Source organism: Pongo abelii, chromosome 11, assembly GCF_028885655.2.
Source record: "Pongo abelii isolate AG06213 chromosome 11, NHGRI_mPonAbe1-v2.0_pri, whole genome shotgun sequence".
Lineage (NCBI taxonomy): Eukaryota > Metazoa > Chordata > Mammalia > Primates > Hominidae > Pongo > Pongo abelii.
Window position 1 is genome coordinate 65,026,564 of NC_071996.2, and position 19,689 is coordinate 65,046,252.

At 36.5% G+C, this 19,689-nt stretch overlaps 1 protein-coding gene and 1 long non-coding RNA gene across 8 annotated transcripts in view; one reads left to right on the plus strand and one right to left on the minus strand.

Annotated features, from left to right (window-relative positions):
* Window positions 1-19,689, minus strand: part of KCNH7 (potassium voltage-gated channel subfamily H member 7) — a 482,617-nt gene that overhangs the window by 179,165 nt on the left and 283,763 nt on the right. The gene's annotated exons all lie outside the window — the stretch shown is intronic.
* On the plus strand, window positions 1,407-17,972 carry LOC129058010 (uncharacterized). Its single transcript, XR_008522819.2, has 3 exons — window positions 1,407-1,778; window positions 9,133-9,452; window positions 16,889-17,972. It is a non-coding gene; the product is annotated as an uncharacterized LOC129058010 (long non-coding RNA).

Here is a 19,689-nt window from a genome sequence, read left to right on the forward strand (position 1 = left end):
AAGGCCTTGCAGCATGTAGCAGCTACAGATGTTCCCTGCTCCCTAAGGCTGCCAGAGGCAGGAAACTGCAGCAGAAACCTGATGGCAGGGATTGCTTTGCAGTGGCTTCTCTTGCCCCAGGTGTGTTCTTCCAAAGGTGGTTGCAGGAGGGAGAGATGGTTCATTTCAAATTTCCCTAGGCTACATTTACTGTTGCTTTTTTGTCTTACCCATATTAGGCTTCAGGACCTAGCTTAGTACCTTTTCAAAGTGACACGGTAATGACTGCTATTGCCCATTTCTACACTGAGACCACAGAGAAGGATGAAGGATGAGGATGATGTGATTTGTTCACCCAGCAGCACACATTTATCTGAGTGATAGGTTGTTTGTTCCCTGTGTCCGTGAGAGGCTGTGTAATGTAGAGGTTAAGCTTAAAGCCTGCTTTAATTGCCAAGAGTTAATTCCTGGGTCTGCTACTTCCCATTGTTTCATTTTGGAATAAGTTACTTAACTGCTCTGACACCTTAATTTCCCTATGGGTAAAATGGATAAGATAGTGTTACCCACTTTATGGAGTTACTGTGATGATTAAATAAGCAGTATCTGTTAAAAGCTTAAAACATTGCCTTGTATATTGAAAAAGTATGAGTTATTATCATAAAGAAAATATCAAAGAATAAGTTTGAGTTCTGTAGCCAATAAGTTATGCACTGAAAGATAGGGCCCAATATTGATTAACTGGGGAGTGGGGAAAATGTGCTTGTGGTATAACCATTTCCCTTTTGAACATCTATCTACCCTATTTTCCCTATTTCTGGTCTTATTATCCTGTAGCTACAGTTACCTCCCTAGGCCTTGCCTCTAGTTCTGAACTTTTACCGAGTCTTATCCCTTATGAAAATTTACCAATCCATACATTTATCCAAGGGTCTTGTTTAAGCACTTCCTGACTTCAGAGATGCATGAGGCTTAATTTTCAGATAAGAGACTAAATCTCAGCTCAGCTTTAGAAATTTTTACAGGCAATCTCTATGCTCCTCTGGCTTTACCTGTAACTAGAAATATGTTGGATATAAAAGCTGGGGTTAATTCCATCAGCTGAAGGTTAAGCCGTTAGCTTCTCTAAACAGGAACTTTCATCAAAACACCAATGGTTCCTTCTTTTTGCCTGATGACTTTGAAGCTGATCACTGAATGTGTCAACATGTTACCTCTCTTAGGTAAGCTAAGTCCACTTAATAAACACTTTCTGAGATAAAGTCCTATATCAGAAAAGTTTCTCTGAAGATGGAAATTTCAGGCACTATGGTAAGCCACTGGGAGAGACTTTTTGATGTCAGTGAAGACTTTTTATAATCCCTCAAATCGTACAGAAGAACTGAAAAAAATAGAATGAACACACTGGTAAGATTATAACAGACAGTATAAAACCATTAGCAAAGCTGACTTATCATGTATTATATTTGAAAAGAAAGATTAAAACTTAATAAGATAAGAATTAATTTCCTAGATTCATTTTCCTTACTGTTGTTATAAATTGCTAGAGATTGATAAAACAGATAATATTATAGCATCAATGCTTATAAGAACAAGGCCTGAGCTAATATTTTGTCATCTTGTAACATCACTAGGAAAACACAGTAAGAAGGCCATGTACCCAAATTTCAGTTGACAGGAAGAGACTGAATTTGTTTCATTGATAATATTTTAGATGCTGCTGCTTCTCAGAACTGCACCTAAGAAACAACAAATATTCAGAGTCTCTGCATGGAGTACATGGAAGGCTTCCCAGAGAGGTGAAATCAAGTTGCATCTTAATGGGGAATGCATAGATATTTTCAAACTAATTTCAGAGGCCATAGTGGTGTGGAATGCTTGGCAAAATATAGAGACATCGAATGGTATTTATTTTGGAGCCTAACTTAAGGGAAAATAATTGAACAAGCACAAATATTTGGGATATGCAACTCCTAAGCCACAACCTCTCTAGGAAAGAATTGAGATGGTGGTATAAATGGTAACATATTTCTGCTGCATTTCCTCAGTTTGCCCTTCTATGTTCACTGTCTATCCTTCTCTTCCTGCTCAGAATAGAGAGAAGGTGCTACACGGATTTCCTTATTTTCCTGGCTTCCTGTTGGGTTTCAAGCAGTGGGGATTTCCACCAAAAAACTAGAGAGGAAGGAGAGCCATGTTGGAGTATTTATTCCCCAGATTCAAATCTTATGGGGTTGCAGTGGTTGGTTTCATCTTTCACTGAAGTTTGTAGATACTGTCAACCCTCAGCATATAGCTATCTCAGGGTTCCAGCATAGTCACTAATTTCTGCTGCTTGCCCCTGGTGGCTCTATACTGCTAGTAGCCCTGGGCCAGTGTACCATTCATTTAAGTGTTTCTCTTAAACACTGTCTGAGTTCTTGTGAATAGTTCTGTCATTACCTCTCCTTAAATTACCAAATTTGAGTGTTTCAAAATGTTTGAATCTTGAGTCATACAGGATAAAATTACTTGCCAGACAAAGAAAGTAAATGGAATTTTGGTAAGCAGGCATTCCGTATTTAAAGAATAAAAATGTGGCAAAATACTATGATAATAAGAATGAGCTGAATACGGTAGACAAAGCAAAAATAACAAAACTAGGCTAGATAATAATAATAATAATAAGGCACTACATTTGTCTCTATATAGATTGGCAGAAATTTTAATCAGGACAAAAATGTTGGTGTCAGATATTTGGAGAAGATAAATGACTTTCCAAGATTAAATTCCCTTAGAACTTCAAGGAGGATAAAATATAATAGATTTAGTTCTGTGTGGTGGTCAAAAGAATGACAAATTAAGGGTAATTTGCCAAGATCAAATTCAACATTTTAGTGAAAGTGAGGGGAACTAAAAGGTATTCATCAGAAGGCAAATTCTTAATGACAGAAAGTAAAACAAAGAAACAGCAAAAACTGACAGAATGGGCTTAAAACATTTTTAAAAACATTACTCAACATTCCAGGGGAACCCTCAAAGTCATTTAAAAGCACCACAATGTGTTTACAAGGAAATAACTTGCCCACAAATCTTGCACAATTAAGTGACAAAACTATATTCATGAATGAAAAAACAAGCAGTAATTTAGGGCTTTTTCTTTTTTTCGAAATGAAGAAATTGTGAAAGAGAATTGGAAAACCTAGCAAGAGTTGAAGTTCAGTTGTAAAAATTTCATTTACTTTTCCTGGGTAGGGGTAGAGAAGAGACTAGTAAACTCAAAATCCAACTTGATTTTACTATTTATAAGCTCCTTATCTCCCACCTGCCCATCAAGACATTCTGGACTTGAGAGTAGAGTTTAGATGCTTGTCTAAGTGACTGTTTCTGCCAGAATTGAATAATGTCCATTAATTATGTGTTCTTCTCTCTGCGGAACTGTGTGCCACATCATCACCACTATTCACTGCCAACCTGGTTTCCTCAGAGTCCTCCCGAAGTTGATCCCTAGGCAATTTTACAACTCACAAACTCTTTCCCAAAGTAAGAATAATCATTCCCAAAACCGAAGCGATCCTTGTCTAAACATATAAATTGAAAACAAACAACAAAACACACAAAAACCCTCTCCACAGTATTTTCCCTCATTACCTAATTTCCAAATTAGCTTGTGCACTTCTAATTGCTCTCCTTTTCTTCATTTTTCCCTCTTAAGCCTTTCCACAGAGGAATCACTTTCAAATGAAATCACCTTCACATACAATACTTGTCAACAGCAACAAGATGTACATTTATTCCGAAATTCTTTAATTTTCTTTGAAATTTAAAATAAAGCCTGTTTATAAGGGCCAAAAAAAAAAACAAAAAAAAAAAAAAAAAAACAAAGCCAAGAATAATTTGAGGGGCACTTGAATTTCTAAGTCATTAATTAAAATTAGAAATTACTCGAAGATTAAAAAAAAGCAGAGAAGGAGAACTAGGGAACAAATCTGATCACATCACTGAGAATATACTAAGGGAAAAAGAGGAAATTCAGCTAAAAATTATTCTACTAGGCATGGGAGAGTTTTAGAACCAAGCTATATAAGCAGAATGTATTGAATGTATTGGACAAAAACATTACAAATAAGTCACCTCCCATAATCAATACTTAAAGTACTCAAGGTATATAGTGTGGGTGCCCCAAGTATGTAACTTATTATTTTAATGATCCATGTGTGGGTCCATGTGATTTCCATAATAAGCATTTAAGACAGAAAAGATTATAATAGCACTTCAATTCCAGGCAAGCTGCTGGTATTGGTGATACATTGTGAGGATTCTAAAGCCCATTGAGAATAACATATTGGTGGAAAGGTAACATTTTTCTGTAAGACAAAATCTGATCTGACTCCTCTATTGGAGATTTTTTGCATTTAAATACAAACCAAGCAGAACCAAAATGGAAAGAAAATAGAAATAAAACAAAGGACAGAAATTGTTAGTTGACCACTCTGGCCTTACCATTGTGGTAAGAAAGTTAATACACTCGTTAGACAATGATGATGGTCTAGAGGGTAACAATCATTGTCCCAATTTTACAGTGGAAATGGACTAAGAGGGCTCCATAACTACCTTGCTTACTGGCTCTGCTCTAACAGCTAGTAAGTGAAATTCTGACACTTTCACACATATATCTGGTTCTTAGTACTCTGTTTATTTTACCAGTTCTTTAGACTTTTCGAAAAATTTTAACAGATATTTATCAGAGTTTTTAGAAGGCTTTAAACATTGAATGACAGTTCAATTGGATAGAGTTTTACAAAGGTAAGGAGCCAAATGAAAAATAAGAACAAAAAAAGACAGGAAAATCGGGCATTTCTCTGGCTAGCAATCACTAACAGTATTTGCCAGGCAAAATTCTAAGATAGTCCCCAAGATTTCATTCCTCTGTCATACAGATTCTGAATAATTCCAGTGGCTGTGGAAATGAAAGACTTAGACTCCCACAATTAGTTTATGTTATATGGCACAGTTTACTTTAAGAAAGGGAGATTATCCAGGTGTGTTTACTAGAATCACAGGAGACTTTTAAAAGCAGAGATTTTTCTCTTGCTGGTCACAGAAGGGGAAGTCAAAGGTGTTCCTGCTGGCCTGGAAGAAAGCAAATATCCACGATTGAAGAGGTGATGAGAAGGGAAGCCCCTGGGAGCTGAAAACAGTGATGAATAAACAGCCAGGAGGAAAGTGGGGACACAGTCTTATGACCATAGAAAATGGATTCTGCCATTAACCAGTGTGTTTGGAAGAGGACCCGAGTCCAGATGAGAACCGCTGCTACAGTCACAACTTGATTTCAGCCTTGTAACACCCTGAGAGGAAAACCCTGTCACACCCAGCCTGACTTCTGACCTACGTAACTATGACTGATAAATGGCGTTGTTTAAAGCTGCTAATTTGTGGTATTTTATCATTCAGCAATAGGAGAGTAACACACAGCAAAAGCTACTTCTGGAATTTTTCTTATCTGACATTTTACAAAAGTCCAGGCAATTGGATGGTAAAATGATAGGAAGTTTGTGCATATAGTGAAAGTTTGATCTGTGGGAAGTACAGTATGTGGAAATTGAGTTATGTTGACTGTATGAACTGGCAGATGTTTCAGTGGGGACACTAAGCAAGACATTTAAGGAAGTAATACAGCTGATATTTGTGAGATGATGCACAGGTCTCAACCAGCAGTCATGATTCACTAAAGAGCCACAGGGGGCACTTTCAACATTCCTTGTAGACATTAGCATAACATGCTACTGTTCAGAAGACAAAAAATAAATGTCATCCCAGCACTTTGGAAGGCTGAGGTGGGTGGATCACAAGGTCAGGAGATCGAGACCATCCTGGCTAACATGGTGAAACACCGTCTCTACTAAAAATACAAAAAATTAGCTGGGTGTGGTGGTGGGCACCTGTAGTACCAGCTACTCGGGAGGCTGAGGCAGGAGAATGGCGTGAACCTGGGAGGCGGAACTTGCAGTGAGCCAAGATTGCACCACTGAGTCCAGCCTGGGCAACAGAGAGAGACTCTGTCTCAAAAAAAAAAAAAAAGAAAAGAAAAGAAAAGAAAAAAATGTCTGAGCATTGTCAGGAAGGGTGTTGGAAACCAACTAGAAACAAAAGGTTTGTGGAAAATATGGTTGATTGTCTCAAAAGATAAAGTGAATGGCTATCCTTCTTAACCAGACATCAGGAAATACATAAGTGATAGACAAGGTCCCCACATGAGCAACTAAAATGATCAACAGGTCAAACATTCTTAGGTAGTACATTTTATAAATATGTCCTTTATTTAAAGAATTGAATATTGAGTTATAAACAATAAAATGACTAAATAGGAGGTCTGTTGGTAACAATCTTAGAATCTAGTTATTTGAGAAATGTTTCTTCTTTCACTTTTCTGACATTTCCTCCCATGCCTGGATCAATTTAGTTGTTCATGCAACAGTAGCATGTTAAGCTAATGTTTACAGGGAACAATGAAAATGACCCCTGTGGCTCTTTAATGAATCATAACTGCTAGTTGAGACCCATTCATCATCTCACAAATATCATCTGCCCATGCCTCTGGTGAGAAAGTGTGAATTACTCGGTTGGTAAAATCAAGACAACATATTGGGCATGTTTGACTCATCTCCTCCTTTTTACTTCTTAAGAATAAGCCTGACCAAAGAGAACACCTTTTCTACTCTGCAAATAAAATAGATAAAGCTGTATAATTCTGGAAAATATAAACCACAAACTCCATCATAGCCATTTTTTAAAAATAATAATGGTGAAAATTTGCTCCAAAAAAGTTGTCTTTTTTATTATTATTATTATTATTAACTAGTTTAAAGCCTGGCGTGTTTAAAGCTTGAAGGTTAGAAAACCAAATGGATTGGCAGGGCTACATTCCTTCTGGAGGCCCTAAGAGTGAATTCATTTCCTTGCCTTTTCTAGCTTCTACAAGCCACCTGCAGTTTTTGGTTCATGGTCCCTTCCTCCACCTTCAAGCAAGCAATGTAGCATATTTAAATCTGTCTCTCTGACTATGAGCCTTGCTTCTGTCATAACATCTTCCCTCCTTCTTCTTCTGGGTCACATATCCTTCATTGACTGTGCCCTCCTACCTCCCTTTCATAACGACCCTATGATTACACTGGGCCCATATGTATAAATCAGTACAATCTCCCCATCTCAGAATCCTTAACTTAACCGGATCTTCAGAGTCCATTTTGCTACGTAAGGTAACGTATTCACAGGTTCTGAGGTTTAGGGCATGAACCTTTTTCCAGGGCCATTATTCAGCCTACCACATGGAATAGCTTTCATTTATGTGTCTTTGTAACACTTGTAGAAAGAGAAGACCTTATATGATGACACTGACAAATCAAAAGGTTCTGTTAACACATTTATATGTATAAACGACTTCATGTAAAAAGATGTATTGTGCAAAAATGTCCAAAACATCTAGCAATAGTGGAGGCTCCAGAACTGCCAAATGAATGAGCATAGATATGTCCAGCTGGCTGAAAGGTGGTGGCTAGCACACTTCAGATTTGTCTTTTCATAGAAAGCTTGATATTTTTGCAAGGATGATATATTTATTTGGAGGGCAAATTAAGACCAGGGGCTAAGGAAACTCTTGAAAGTAAATCCGTCATTCCTCTCCCCCATCAAGACAAACCTCTCTACCACTGTTAGTGTTCAAAGATTCTGCCTAAAGGGACTGAAGATAAGAGACAAGACAGGCAAGTTTGTCTAGTTTTGCGAAATTTACCAGACTTACACTGATTAAACAAGTTTCTGCTCTCTTTGACATTTTACTTCATCCTTTAGGTCATCTAAATTTTCATGTGCCAATATACCTCAGTTTCAGTCAGTTTCTTAGAACCTAAGATTTGATATCCTTTATGCAAAATCTTTCTTCAGATATGTGTGCATATTTGGAATTTAGTATTTACTTTTTAATTAGAATTTTACCTGTCATAAAAAATAAAAGTTCTGTCTGTGACAAGCTGAGTTTAGTATTAATGTAGACACTCAGGAGTTTTTTTGAACTAAGTTGTTTAAGAGAGCTGATAATATGGGATCCTTAGATTTTAGGTTTTTCTAGTTCTTATGGTCTTTTTTATTAGTTTCATCATTATCTGTTATTTGTATGTAGATTAGCAGCCTTTTAGTGTCTATAAAGATTTAGAATCAGTAAAATACTTGTCATATAATGATAAGCAAAATATTCTGATCTACTTGAGTAAAAGTCTCCTTATATTTTAACAGGATCATTTTTCCTGTTTTTCTGCTTATTTTGTAAATAAAGATGTTAATTTCAGTGTTTTATACTAGCTCAAAGTGTTTAAAAAATAAAATAGAACACTGCATATTCTTCACAAATATTATATTATTAATAAATTAGAATATGATGTGATTACAAAAACTAATGACACATATTTCTATTTATTGTTATAAAACCATGTCCACATTATATAGTGAATAGTTCAAAAACTGACTTGAAAACTGAGCATTTATAATTATATTTTTTGTTAAATATATATGACACACACACATATATATAATTATGCATGCTTAGAATAGAATCTGGAAGGAAACACACACATCAAACTGTTATTAAAACTAACGTTTGTTGAATACCTACTATATTCCAGGCTCTGTTCTAAGTGCTTTGTATTTACTATTTTATGTAATTCCACAGCAATCTTATAAACTATTATTATTATCTTCATTGTATAGGTATTATACATGAAACCAAATTACAGAGAGATGAAATAACTTGCCAGTGACACCTGGTTATTGAACACTAGCTGAGATGTGACTATTCAGAGGACTCTTACCTCTACTTTGATCATAGTTTATGCTAGGATTTTTAATACCTAGTATGTATTACTTTTGTAATTATGAAAAAGAGGAAATGTATACTTCATTTGAGGACAAAAAGATTCCCAAAAAGAGGAAACCAGTCACAGACAACTGGCTGCAATGTATCTGACATGGTTATTTAAAATGTAGGAGAATGGACATTTGAAAATCCATCTTACTGAGTCTTTAAAATCCATTCCTTTTTAACATAAATTCAAATTTAATCTCAAAATCCTCACACAAATAGGTGAGTAAAACAATCTTTTTTGTCTTCACATACAGATTTCATCTTTTCTGAAGAACGGACTTCCACAGTAAATTGCCAAAACACATGGAAATATGTCTACATTTTAAAACTATAGAATTTTAAAAACACACAGCATTACTATGAGGAAACTACTAAAGGATTTAGTTTAAAAATCATGCTGGTCTCAGTCAAATTTTATTAATGGATTCACAGGAAGGAATGAACGACAATTACATTTGGAAAAGTCTTGCAGCAGATCAGTTGGTGTTCTGATTGTCTGTTGCTGTGTAACAAACCACCTCAACACTTAGTGGCTCAAAGCAACAATTTGTGATGATCTCACATGGCTCCATAGGTAAGTTCTGAGCTGGGTGGTTCCAGCTTAGATTCCTCCATGTTGTTGCAATTAGATTTTGGTTGTGGCTGCTGTCATCTGAAGGCTGACTTCAGACATTCAAGACAGTGCACTCATATGGCTGGCTGCCATAGCTGGCTGATGATTGGGGTACCAGCCAGCAATATGAACTGGAATGTTTACTTGTGCCTTCTCCAAGTGGCTTGAGCTTTTCAGAGAATGATGCCTAAGTTTCTAGAAGCAGCATCCAAAAATGGGCGTTCAATTGCAAACTTTCCAAGAGGCAGGAAGCATAAGCTATTGGGCCAATTAAGGTCGAAGCCTACAACCAGCACAGCATCACTTCTTCCATATTCTGTTGGTCAATGAGTCCACAGGTTCTACTCATATTCAAGGGCAAAGAGAAACAGATTTCCCTTCTTGATGGAGCAGTGGCAAGAGATGGGAGATGGTAGGAGATATTGTTGCAGCTGTCTTTGGAAAATGCAACCGGCAGCAGCTGATTAAAAAGCGACTTTCCCCTAGTCTTTGCAAAACATATTTGATGAAAACAATATATGATGTTATTAACAGGGAAAGGCTAAATTTATGAATATTATGAATATAGTAATCACTGTCACTTGGGAAGAGATGACCTGGTCGCCACAGGTGATATCTCCCCAAGTGATAGTGATTATTATAAACAATAGGGAATATGCTACTTCACACTTCTGGAAGTCTATTTTTCTGTCTCGGTTACTCTTTTATTTGATAGTTGCTGATTAAAGAATAGAGGTATGCAGAATAAAGATAAAGGTAAGCAGTAAAGGAGTGAATCCACAGAGAGAAATTGCTAGTGTAATTATAAGACAAGTTTGCTGATGATTTCTGTTAATCTTCAAAGTTAATAAACAAAAGAGGGAAGATAGTCCTTTCTATATAAGTGTGGTAATATAATACATCTGTGTACCCTGCAATTTCTAAAGCCCTTTCCCATATATTACCTGCTTTGAGCTTACATAAAACATCTTATAGGTCAGAAAACTAAGGAATAAGTCAGTTATGTGACATCCATAGAGGCACATAGATAGTAACGAAGATTAAAATGTGATTTTTCTGTCCTCAAGGCTCTTTTTTTTTTTCTTTTTTTGAGACGGAGTCTCGCTCTGTTGCCCAGGCTGGAGTGCGGTGGCACGATCTCGGCTCACTTCAAGCTCTCCCTCCTGGGTTCACGCCATTCTCCTGCCTCAACCTCCTGAGTAGCTGGGACTACAGGTGCCCGCCACCACACCCAGCTAATTTTTTGTATTTTTGGTAGAGACAGGGTTTCACCATCTTAGCCAGGATGGTCTCTATCTCCCGACCTTGTGATCCGTCCGCCTTGGCCTCCCAAAGTGCTGGGATTACAGGCGGGAGCCACCATGCCCGGCCAGGCTCTTTCTTTTGCATTATCTCAATGGTTTTTTTGTTTGTTTGTTTGTTTTGCCAAACTGCTTTAAGAAGAAATGAAGGAAAAATGAGAACCTGCAGTATGTAGGAATGGAAGCTAGATATGTGATTTGGGGTAAGTTACATGACCTTTTAACCTGGAAAAGAAGTAACACGGTGATGGTAATAATGGTGCTCACCTTGTTTAATTGTTGGGAATATTAAATGAGACAGTGTAATACAATCAAAGAGGGTGTTTGATAGGAGTTATTTCATACTCCTTCTTTGGCATTATTACTATTATTATTACATTAAAAAGACAATATGGTCACGCCTGTAATCCCAGCACTTTGGGAGGCCGAGGCGGGCGGATCACGAGGTCAGGATATTGAGACCATCCATGGTGAAACCCCGTCTCTACTAAAAACACAAAAAATTAGCCAGGCGTGGTGGCAGGTGCCTGTAGTCCCAGCTACTCGGGAGGCTGAGGCAGGAGAATGGTGTGAACCCGGGAGGTGGAGCTTGCAGTGAGCCAAGATTGCGCCACTGCAGTCCAGCCTGGGCAACAGAGCAAGACTCTGCCTCAAAAAAAAAACCAAAAAAAAAAAAACCAAAAAAAAATATGGTGCAGTTGAAAGAGTATGGAGTCAGTTAGATCTAGTTTTTATTTTTCAATGTAAATGATAAAAATTGCTACAGTGTTTTTAGGCAGAATTCATCAAATTCAAATTCTTCAATTAACAGATGTAGAATCTGAGGCCAGAGAGTTTGAGAAACTATACTCCAGAACAATAGATAATTTCTAAAGAACTCTTAATTACAAGGCCAGGTTCAAAGAGCTCTTATCAAAGAATTCTAATAAATCATGCAGAGAAAAAACAGTGTGAGAGTCAGCTGCGATCAGTAACAGCAGGATTAGTGATAAAGGTGTTAAATTATGCCAGAAACTGCCTCAAATGATCTCAAGGTCTACTATTAATCCTAGTACCAATATTATTATTTGCAAAACTGTTTTATTTTAGAAAGCTTAAAAGCAAGGGCTTCCTTAGTTTACCATTTCTGACTTCAAAACATGCAACCAAGACACCCATGATCATTTTATATTATCTCCAAGTCCCCTAATTGGTTCTTTTGATCATTACCCTTATCATACTTCATTGTAACCTCTTTACAACTGAAGCTGCAGATGTGAACATAGAATGTAACAAGAAAAGAGCTAAGACCAATGAAATGATATCTCACATTGATGGGGTAAGGTGGTCCACAAAAATGTGTCTGCATGAACTATATAGCTGAGCTATAGTTGTGTCTATGTGAACACTGGAAAGAGAGAGGAGGTGGCTACGTATGTTTGTCACAAATATTTAATAGATGGAGTTCTGAATTATGTCAGCACAGTTTACAATGTATAGCTGTATCACAAAAATTTACTGGGTAACAAAACAGGGTAGAACATGTTCTCATTTTTAGAAACTAACAACCACAGTGGGCATGCGTATTAGTTTTCCAAAATATTTATTTGCTGACATGTAAACTTGACCTATATGTTTGTCTGTGATGAAGTTGTCTCTCTTTGGGGATAAACTTCGAAAAGTAGAGAGGATGCCAACTGCAAGAATAATTCTTACGTGGCAACTAGCCAGAACATCATGTTCCCAGAATTCAATGAAGTAAATGTCAAATTGCATTGCCACAAAATTTATTAACCGAGGAAACAAGTTTTTACTCTGTGTCTGGAAGTTATATTTCTGAAGCGTTTTTCTGCCATTTCAAATTTTTTTCCTGAATGTAAGGCTCTGGACTTAGAGATGTCTGTGCTAAAAAGCTCTTCTTACCTGCTGGCAAGTGGCTAACTTCTAACTGTAACATCGGAACAGGAGTAAAAGTATCACACCATCCTAGACTCAAGGACATTTCAGAGGAGAGGAAAGGCCGTGGCTGACAGGGAAGAGCCCACTTAGCTAGGCTGGGGACAGCTGGACATCAGAGCAAGTAGGTGGGTGGCTAGCAACCAGGGTTAAAAAGGGAACAGAGGAACAGAAAATAATGTATCATGCCCAATTCTGTGTCTATTTTGTGTGTAAAAGGCTATGTGCAATAGTCAAGGTTAAAAGTTCTATGTCTTTGAACAAGTGATGCCAGTCAAGTATGAAAATGAATTAGACAATTTTTAGAACCTATAGTTTTAATGACTCTATCATTCTTCAGATGCTGAAATTGAAGGAGCACCAGATCAAACTGATGTGCTTTCATAAACTGATGTGCTTTCATGAACTGTATATTCAAAATAAATATAATTTTATTACTACAAATACTTGTGATTTAAAAGTATTGCAGAGTTACAGAAAATTAATGGGGTTGCAATCAAATTCTTTAAAAGGTGACTCTTTAGCCAATGGCTTATTCCATAATTCACTCTTCTTGAAATAACAAAGTATGAAGGCCATTTTCCCAGTATGTTAGTGTCTGCAAGGGTGTCTGATGTCAAAATGGAATTATTCTTATATGGAACTATAGTAGTTAGACAGCTTCATATCGAAAATACAGAAATGAAATAACCTTTTTTTTTTTACTATCTGGAAATGTTTTTACTGACTGTTGGATTTTATAGTATGAAAGGTTTTGCTCAGTAGATTTCTCTGAAATCTGAAATTTTTGTTTATATTCTATCAAGATCATAATTATGTATCTAATTTATATTGAATATTCATGATGCATATGCTCCCTTTTTTCCTTTAAACTCTTTTCTTTCTTTATCTATTTTGCTGTGGCCGTTGCTTTTGCTATGAAGCAGTTGTAGTTGCTATTGTTGCTGAAAAGAATCAACATTTCATTTTCTTTAAACCCGTTTTTTAAGTGAAAATGTAAACTTTCTAGTAGAATAATTTATAATCCTTTGGGTATATACCCAGGAATGGGATTGCTGGGTCAAATGGTATTTCTAGTTCTAGATCCTTAAGGAATCACCACACTGTCTTCCACAATGGTTGAACTAATTTACACTCCCACCAACAGTGTAAAAGCATTCCTATTTCTCCACATCCTCTCCAGCATCTCTTGTTTCCTGACTTTTTAATGATCGCCATTCTAGCTGGCATGAGATGGTATCTATTGTGGTTTTGATTTGGATTTCCCTAATGACCAGTGATGATGAGCTTTTTTTCATATGTTTGTTGGTTGCATAAATGTCTTCTTTTGAGGAGTGTCTGTTCATATCCTTTGCTCACCTTCTGATGGCATTCTACTATAAAGACACATGCACTTGTATGTTTATTGCAGCATTGTTCACAGTAGCAAAGACTTGGAACCAACCCAAATGCTCATCAATGATAGACCAAATAAAGAAAATGTGGCACGTATACACCATGGAATACTATGCAGCCATAAAAAAGGATGAGTTTGTGTCCTTTGCAGGGACATGGATGACACTGGAAACCATCATTGTCAGCAAACTAACACAAGAACAGAAAACCAAACACCACATGTTCTCACTCATGAGTGGGAGTCGATCAATGAGAACACGTGGACACAGGGAGGGGATCATCACACACCGGGGCCTGTTGGGGGGTGGGGGGCTAGGGGAGGGATAGCATTAGGAGAAATACCTAATGTAGATGACGGGTTGATGGGTGCAGCAAACCACCATGGCACATATATACCTATGTAACAAACCTGCATGTTCTGCATATGTACACCAGAACTTAAAGTATAATTTAAAAAAAATGTAAACTTTCCCTTTGTTTTGCAATATACGAATTTCACATCACTTTTTAATAAAAATTGGTGGTTGATGTATAATATGAATGATTTTTATTAAAATGGTGTTCATATATAATTTAAAAGTTAGGTAAATGAGACAGGCTTCAGTTGTAAGGATGTGGGCTTGACGGCTCCTTCTGTCTGTGTATATGCCACTGTGAACACTGTGCAGATCCCTAATATGGAGGTTGGACATCCTGTGTCCTGTTCTGAACTAGTTGCACGGTGGCTTTGGGGTGAATCCAAGATGCTGTAGCAAAAGCAAAGTATAAGAGTAGATATTCTTGCTGTTGACCGCCTAGGTAAAAGTACTCGGTCCTTAGCTCAGATGACTGAGCATGGGAGGTGAACTTGCCTCTCACTGGGTCCTGCTCACTTGGACCTGGGCTTTGAGGAAGCTGAGCATGTTGACAGGAGGTAGGAGAAGGGTAGCTTCCACCAAAGAGAAGCAGCTTGCCAGTGAATAAAGCGATGGAATCTTGCAAACCAGCTCTTCAATGTCTGTTACTTTCTTTGTCTTGTCCATCTTGCTATTCCTGGGCCTTTAGAAAGGTGTGGTTTAAATGTTCTAGCATAAACTCATTCCTCCTAGAATCCATCTTTTGTATTGGGTGCCCACACTTGTGTCACATAGCCCAGTGTGAAAGTGGCAGTTACAGGAGAGAAGAATGCTTGCTCTGGTGGAGAACCTATCACTTTTGCCAAAGTTCGAGGATGAGGGTAGGATATTGGTCTTTCTTCAAACCGTCTCTTAGCTGATTCAGAAACACAAGGGTCACTTTTCATAGGGTAATTATTTTTGACACTTGTAATTTAAGCAACTGCCACTAAGTGAAAGATGGCACATTCACTGAGTTTAAATTTGTAGTGATAAGTACCTCCCAGGCAAGGACAATGGCCAAGGGCTTGAGTTTGAGCTCTGCCATCTACTAACTAAGGAAACCTGCTTTCTTCATCTGACTACTAAATTAATTATAACTCCCTTGTTGGGGGTTTTCAGCATGAAATCATATAATGGCTTACACAAAAGCGCTAGACACATAGATGGTACCATTTAGTAAGCAGCAACTGATAAGGGTTTTAAGATAAGCAAGCAGTTGCATTTTAATTACTTTACCTTATATTGTATTTCTTGATTAACACAATATAGGAATTTATATACACATACACACACAGAGGCACACACATCCTTCTCAGTGGTGGTTTTGCTTGCATGGCTTAGAACACAAAATTATTATTCTTTTTCTAGCTTATAATAATCTAGAGTGAAAGGGTGAAAGCCTATCAGATAAAGAATGCCTTTGCAAAGATTCAGTTTCTTGGGTTGTGACCTTGAATTGTCAAATATGACTACTTACCTACTAATCTTTAAAAATAGAAGTGAAAACTGAGCTCAAAATTTACAAAGTGTAAACTAAGAAAACTAACACAGCATGTTGGCTGTTGGGTGAAAGCATGTAATTAGTTCTAAAATGAAATCCTACTAGATATTAAGAAGTGACTTCATGGCATTGTCTCCTTTTAGGTATAGACAGCATCTAAACCTGATAATCTGTCATCTTACAGAGAACATTAATTTCTAGTTCTTTCTCTTCCTCCTTAGCATTTCTTTGCACCTGGTGTGTACAGCAATGAGTTATTGTGGCATTACTTAAGAAATATATTTTCCCAATAAAACTCACAGCTCTTCTTCTCAGGCGCTTAAAAAGTTGTTATCTACAATAATGTCTTCATTGGTCATTCATTCTTTAATAGCAATAAACTGGTACAATTCAAAATTATTTTCTTTCAAACCTTAAAATATATGTATTTCATTTTTTTAAATAATATAAACAAATATATACTTACAACATTTATTAATTTAAACAGAATATTTAACATTCTATTAGTTGGTGAGTATCACTTTTTCTACCTTGAAAATAATTTTATCCAAACATGCATCTATATCAATCCTCTTATCATTACCAAATAAACTTTGAGATACCCAACACATTTTCCCGGAATATATATCTTCATTTCCATCTAAGCTGTTAGAGATAAAGTCATTTGGGAAGTGGTATACGATATCATCCCTGGAAATTCTATCTTAAGCCACATTTGTCTTTTACATAACTTTAAGACTTTGTTATAAAAATTAGTCTAATGGGCTATTATTTATAATTTCCACAATGTTACTATGTGTAATGACATGGAATGTTTAGAATTAGGATGCCTTACATCCAGGAATAATTGCTGACTGTATGCCAATATTTTTGCTTCTATTTCTCTAGATTGTATCTGGTGATCTCTGAGAGCAAGCATTGATTACAACCTACTCATCTGACAAAGGGCTAATATCCAGAATCTATAATGAACTCAAACAAATTTACAAGAAAAAAACAAACAACCCCATCAAAAAGTGGGCGAAGGATATGAACAGACGCTTCTCAAAAGATGACATTTATGCAGCCAAAAGACACATGAAAAAATGCTCATCATCACTGGCCGTCAGAGAAATGCAAATCAAAACCACAATGAGATACCATCTCACACCAGTTAGAATGGCAACCATTAAAAAGTCAGGAAACAACAGGTGCTGGAGAGGATGTGGAGAAATAGGAACACTTTTACACTGTTGGTGGGACGTAAACTAGTTCAACCATTGTGGAAGTCAGTGTGGTGATTCCTCAGGGATCTAGAAGTAGAAATACCATTTGACCCAGCCATCCCATTACTGGGTATATACCCAAAGGACTGTAAATCATGCTGCTATAAAGACACATGCACGCGTATGTTCATTGCGGCACTATTCACAATAGCAAAGACTTGGAACCAACCCAAATGTCCAACAATGATAGACTGGATTAAGAAAATGTGGCACATATACACCATGGAATACTATGCAGCCATAAAAAATGATGAGTTCATGTCCTTTGTAGGCACATGGATGAAACTGGAAATCATCATTCTCAGTAAACTATCGCAAGGACAAAAAACCAAACGCTGCATGTTCTCACTCATAGATGGGAATTGAACAATGAGAACACATGGACACAGGAAGGGGAACATCACACTCTGGGGACAGTTGTGGGGTGGGGGGAGGGGGGAGGTATAGCATTAGGAGATATACCTAATGCTAAATGGCGAGTTAATGGGTGCAGCGCACCAGCATGGCACATGTATACATATGTAACTAACCTGTACATTGTGCACATGTACCCTAAAATTTAAAGTATAATAATAATAAAAAAAAAAGAAAAAAATTACTAAATTCCAAAGCCTATTTAGAATTCAGTTTGGTAGAGGGAAAAAAATAGTCAGTTTAGGTATTTAACACTGTTTTGACCAGATGTAAAAATACAAATTTATATATTGTCAGGGAACATATATTCATAATAATTTTTATTGTAAAGTAAATTACTTATATATGTCCAAATATAAGTGTTTTTTGGCATCAACACTCAGAAAATGCTTGTATTATATTCAATTCTTTATAAAGTTTCTTATTATAGGCACTGTTTTAAATGTTTTGAGAAGTAAAGTACTATGGGAGGAAAATATGGTATTTCATTTTTTTCTGTATGCTTCTCCCCATATACAGTTTACTTTAGAACACTTCTTACCACATATAATTATTTTTTTAAGTCACTGAATATGTTTCTCCATCTCTATTTCCACCCCTCCATTAATATTTATTATTAAAAAAATCTCCTGCTAGAATCCCTGGATAGCACGGTTAGGACCTGTATTTCTTCTGTCTGATTTATAGATATGACCCAGAGAGTTTAAATGACTTGACAAAGGTTAAGAAACCAGGCAGAGATTTCACAGGTGCTGAGTCCCAGTTAAAAGCGTTAGCGTAGACCTTGAAAGGGAATGTTACATTTGCAGAATTCTTCTCAATGAATCTTCTTACCTCTGTCAACGTAAAGCAATCCACATCCCTCTGAGGAAATTGGGGTCCAGAGAGGTGAAAGATAATTCACTAACCCCTAAAATTGCTTATATAATTGATCTGTTCTGCTTTTCTTTCTTGGAAAACCTTGGGAAGACTCTCTGTGGTAAATTTAGAGACATTTATACAGGTTATTATCCCTTATTATTTTCCCATATTGCAGAACATTTTATGCATGACCTTGACCACTAATTCTTTGTAACATCAAGGATGAGAAGGATTATTGGTTTAGGATTAAGGAAGTACAACATAATATTTTTGCATCTGTAAAATTACTACATGGTTCTACATCTGAAGTTCATTAAAGGCTAGATCCGCATTCTGTTCACTTTTAGCATGTTTGTGCCACTATATATTCTTCTGCATCAAACTGCTTATTTCACATTTCATGAACTTGGAAAATCATAATTTTTTTTATAGTCTCTCCAAAACCCCCCTTGATTAAAAATAACTCAAATGTTGGGCTAGACATGTTATTGGGAACCATTTTTATATTTAAAGACTAATTCAGCTCAGAGATGGATTAGTAATGGTATATCCCCTTAACCTCCAAAGTAATTTGTTTTTATGTTTTCAGGTTGGAATCACGCCCTCACTATTAATATTTCATACCAACAAGTAGGGGCTTCAATATGTCCATCTGCTGGGCTGGCAAAATGCCTGCTACTGAGTCTGAATATTGTCCCTAGGAAGGAGTAATTATTTTCAACCTCCTTCAGTTGCCATGGTATGCCTTTTTCTTCCCCATATAGGTATTTTTTACACAACTTTTAGACTTGATTAACATAAAATATTTATTTCCTGATCATCACTTGTTTAGCAACAATGCAAATACAGTATTTTGCTTGAGAAAAAAACTTAACAAGTCCTAGGAAAATCTCCATTTACATAAGTTAGATAACAATCTATTTAAATAAATTCTAATTATTTAGTATATACTCTTACTGGAACATATATTTCACACAGAAATATTGGGAAAATTAGGGGCATACAAAAATATCTAGATAAGAAGTACCAAAGGATGACAGTTTTTACTGAATGGTAAAATAAGATGGAAAGAAAAAGTCAGCATTATTTTTCTGTATGAAAGATCTCAACCTGTCCCATTAAATAGTCACTTGTTGAATGGTGCTTAGT